We start from the raw sequence: 5,057 nt of genomic DNA, 5'->3' as shown, positions 1-5,057 counted from the left end.
GAACACAAAGTTCAGTCAATATTTTAACCAAGTCAGTAGGACAGACACCTTTGCTGTCAGCCTCAAGTTTAAAATAAGTGTGGTTGAAAATACAGTATGTGCCAAAGGAAGGCAAAGAGCAGAGCTCCTGGCTCCCAAGTGAGACAGAAAAGTAATTTTCTGCATGGAATGCTCCAAGTAATAAAGTATCTTTAAAGCTTTACTGGCAGTAATGAAACTCCTGCATTTGGGGGAAATTTTGGGTTTTTAAACTGCCTCCAGAGAATAAACAGGTCCTGGATTTTACCACATGGAGAAAAGTAAAGCATATCCCCTTTTAGTGACATTTTAGTGTACAGAACACAAGTTCCTGTCAGCCCAGCTCAGTTTTACAGTTACTTATAACTCATTTTTCCTACTTGTACCACAACTCATAGTAATAGATAAGAATTAACAAATATGTCACATTTTTGTCCTCCTACACTGAAGGGAGAACAACACATCAAACTGCATGCTGAAAACAGCTATCAGCAGTTTCAAAAACATCCACCATGGTTTATGAGTTACCTTTCTAATCCAGGCAGCTACAGAGAACTGCTCTAATGATGGCATTTCCAGTTTTGGACTGTGACACGGCACAACATTTTCTGCAACAGTTATTTTCCTCTTGAACATCTCATGCTACTAGATAAAAGAAATAAGCTCTCTCAACGGCTCACTGCAGAAGCCAGCCCATGCCACGTCCCCCTGCAGCACAAGTCTATTGATTTTTCCAAATGTGTTAAGTCCTTCTTGCTGAGGCAGATAGGAACAGCTTTACAGGAAAACACGGTGAAGGGTTTTTTTAGGTGATCCTAAACATGGCAAACACAATACCAGCTGCTGGGAAATGGCAAGGCACTGCTGGTTTGTGTGTCTGTTTTCACTGGAGTTCCATCTGGGATACACTGCCTACTGCTGTATTGCAAAATGTCTCCTTCCATGTGTGTTCACCGCTTGGAATTTTTTTATACAACCATCTTATTACTGCCTGAGGGCAGATGGCAGCTGGAGGCCAGCACCTGGAAAATGGGCACTTGCAAGTATTTGAGTTAGCTTCCAATCATTTCAGTCAGGAAGTAGGCGGGAACAGGCCCAGCTGTTAAACCTTTCCAGAGCCTATCTGGAAAGAATACACACACACCTGGTGGAGCTCCCAAACACTCCTGTGTGTGCAATCCCCAGCCTGCTGCAGGGAAATGCGCGGCCACATTCCCTCAGAAGAGCAGCCTTGCACAAAACAGAGAAAGGAGGATGTGTAAAAGGCAGGGATGGCATTGGAGTCAAGGAGTTTGCAGCCTGGGTGGACCAGAGCTGTTTTTACCTGTGCCTCTGGCATACCATCTCCCCCATGGAGCACATCGTCCTGCTGGATCTTCCTAATATCTGCCAGTTCTGTGTCACTGAGGAGTTTCTTTTTCCAGGGCAAAATTCCTAAACCACACACTCCTTTCCCTACCTGTTTCTAGAACCTCTGCAGCAAAATCTAGACCACAATATATTGTCCCCATGTTGCTTAATGACAAAGCAAAAATAAAAACAATGACAAAACAAACAAACAAACCCAACACTTTGCTGAAAGGAAAAAAACCCCAACAAACTAAGTTTTGTAAACTGTCAATGACTGTTTTCTCCCTGTGTAACAATGTGGCAAGAACGGAACAGACCAAATGCCACAGGGCTGAAGTCACTGGGAAACAAGAACTCAGTCCTCAGTGTTCACTGAAATTTGTAAAAAACCCCCAAACCACTAGGTCTCGCTAGATGACAATGACCAAAACAAAAGATTTAAGTAGCAGCTTATCTGATTTGTTTCCCTTTCTACAAGGTCTCAAACTCAATTGAATTATTTTTCTGTAAAATATCACAGAGATAGAAGACAGGTAGGGAAGCCCTGTGAGTGCACTTTCTACCCTAGACATGAAGACCAGCACGGACTTTGGCAGACTATCAGGAAGTGACAGAAAATTTTCTCTGCCTTTCTTCCTTTCATGTCACCCCAGAGCCTTCTGCTAACACTTGAGCAGAACATTGGACCAGTGCTACTGCAAACTCCATCCAGAGAGCCAAAGTCTTTCTTTTCTTATCTGATTGAGTACTGAGGTTTACACAGGGACTTTGCTGCACAGAACTGCAAGGTTATTTTCTTCCCCACTTCGTCTTCTGCAGTTAAAAGGCCTTTACAGTCAATTGTCTCAAGGGAGACCTCAGACTACAAACTGGAAAATATGAACTGCCCTGTCCAACAAAACCATTTCAGAAACTCTGATTTCTGGCCACTGTCGTAAGGGAGCAGTATGGGGTGAATGGGAAAGACCAAAACCACTGCATTAAGATAAGCAACCCATAAAACTGATACATGCCCAGCAGTCACCTCACAGAGCAGCTAGAAAGGAGGAAGTATAATGTTTAGGACAAAACCTATAGATTTTAATAGCATTTTGGGTTGACCACTTCAGATCCAGGAAAAGCTATTTCAGTGCTCCAGTAGTTCAGTTGCTTTTGAGTAATAGTTTCACTGTCCTCTAGCACATTCCTGTGAGGATGCTCCTCTATCTGCTGCTGGCCACCCCCTCTCAAAGGAGACACTGATAGGCACAACTGAAAGGATGCCTTTACTGTCTGCAATCTCCATTTTAAGGTTGCAGCTCAGCTGCAGGGAAAAAAACCCCACAAACCAACCCTAAATAAATGCACCAGGCAGCTAGGAATCCCTTCTATTTCAAGCAAACCAAGCCCAGCTGCAGCCAGCATGCAGGTGCATTAACCAACGTGGTGCTCCAGAACTGCTGGAAAATGTTAGCTCTCTAGTCGTGCCAATAATAGTTACCACTGAGCACAGCTCAGCAATGCTGGGGAAATCCTCACAAACTGTTACAAAATGGCAAAAATACAGCCTCTGAAAACTGACACAACATAGGGAAGAAACCAGGATTTTAAGGCAGAAGTGTTCTCAAACGTAGTTAAGACCTGTACAAACCTCCTTACAAACTCTAGACGCAGCACTGCAAGGCACAGCACTTGGCAACAGGACAGCCAGCAAATAATCTCACTGCAAACACCTCCCAATGCCAAGGCATTTTATTCCCTTGCTGACACATGCCAATTCTGCTGTAAATTCCTTTAGGGGGCAGGAAGGCAGACCTCAGCCACAGTTCAAGCTTATCTGTATTAAAACAAAGGCATATCTACACTCCAGCATTTCCAAAAAGCTAAGTCTCTCTTGTTCAAACCTAGAAAAACTCTAAAATTAAAGGCAAGGAGTAGGACTGAGTTGCCTCAAAGTAATTTAACTAAACCATACAATTTCTAGTGCAATTAAGTTGTAGCCTCAAGAGCATAGAAGAGGAAAGGTTGGTTGGGTTGTATTCAATCCAGAATTAATCCCATTGTGGCAGAACACCTAGAATTTCATATGAATACCGATCTTGAGAGCCACACAAGGGGCAGGGTTAGTGCAGCAAGTGCACAGAGCCAGGAGCATGTTTGTACACAGCAGAAGTGTAGTTGGAGGAGATTATGTCAGAGAGCAGAAGTGAAAACCTCATTTCTCAGTCCCGGAGCTTACTGGAGATAACCAACAGCACCCACAGCACAAGCTGAGAGAAGAGAAGCAGCTCCCAGCTGCTGAGAGCTGCCTCAGTGTGGGTGTCCCCCTCAGCAGTGCCATCGCTCCTGCTGCCATGAGACAGCTGTGCAGGCACAGCTGGACAGCACCACCTCTGCCGAGAAACAATGGCCAAGGAAAAGCAGCAAATCCATTACAAAATCTAATCCTTCCCTTTGTATCATTTTTGCATTTCACACAAATGTGAAAGAATCATCTATTGCTGAAGAAGTCATCCATATCCAAACATTTTTGTGCAGCACATTGCTCAGTTACTGCTGTTACAGCTTATGACTACTTTGCACCACGGTTACAACCCCCACAAAACACTGGTAAATCACCAGTTTAATGATGACAACATTTATGGGGCCTTGTCACACTCACAAACTTTAAATAACACTATTATTGCTACTTTAGCAATAATTAAAGGAATACCAGGTTCTTATTGGGGAATTTACCTTAAAATTCCATAAAACTGTCAGTGCTAGAATCTAGCTGTCAATTTTTATTTCTCTCCAAATGACCTCTGAAAAACCCTCATGGCCTGAGGGAGAAAGAAAAAAAAAAAAGAAAAAAAAAAAAATAAAAATCAAACCTCAGTTCTGCCCTTGCTGCCCACCTCCCCCCACCCCCCAAGCTGGTGGGTACACAGAAGACACCTCTACTGATGAAGCAATGAACACTTAAAGAGACCATTTTTTTTCTTTTTTTACCCAAACAAACTGGGATGCATGTGTCCCCAGATGTCAGCCTGCAAATTTCTCCCTCACTTTTAGGGCATGTACTCAAGGATGAATTTTCTACATCCAGGGTAACTGCAGTATCTCCACCTCTGGACACTGGTAGTCACCATCACCTCACTGTGCAGGAGCACTCCCACTTCAAACACACAGTATGAGCTGAGGGCACATAGTGAAATCAATTTACAACCAACTCAAGCATCTACTCTTGTATCAGAAAACCTCTCTGGCACTGAAGAGCACAGCTGTACAGTGATAACACCTACAGAGTTTCCTTCTGGCGCTGAAGCCCCCAGCGGACAGCACAGGCAGAGAGACCAAAGCCCGCCTGTGACTTCCCAGCGCTGTCTCCAGCTTTTAAGTGTCACTGCAGTGGCACAACAGGAGCTCCCATAAAGGGTTCATCTGCACTTTCCTGGTGGCTGATCCACTACACCAACACGTTTAGACTACTGCTTCCTACTGGAGAAACTCTGGTAAACAAGGGAAGAGCAGTCAGCAGTGATTCTGCAATCATGTTACACCAGTTCTGTTTAGAACAAGGCTGATGTGTGGGTGAGCTGCAGAAGTCCCAGCAACACACAAGCTTTAAACTGAAGAGCGAACACACATTTCAGAGTAGTTCCATACTCATTTATGTTTGAGCTGCATTTCTCTACATCCCATACAGAGTCAAGAAGCTGAGACATTAA

The sequence above is a fragment of the Coloeus monedula genome (genome assembly GCF_965178545.1).
Source record: "Coloeus monedula genome assembly, chromosome: 5".
Lineage (NCBI taxonomy): Eukaryota > Metazoa > Chordata > Aves > Passeriformes > Corvidae > Coloeus > Coloeus monedula.
This window is presented reverse-complemented; position numbering follows the sequence as displayed.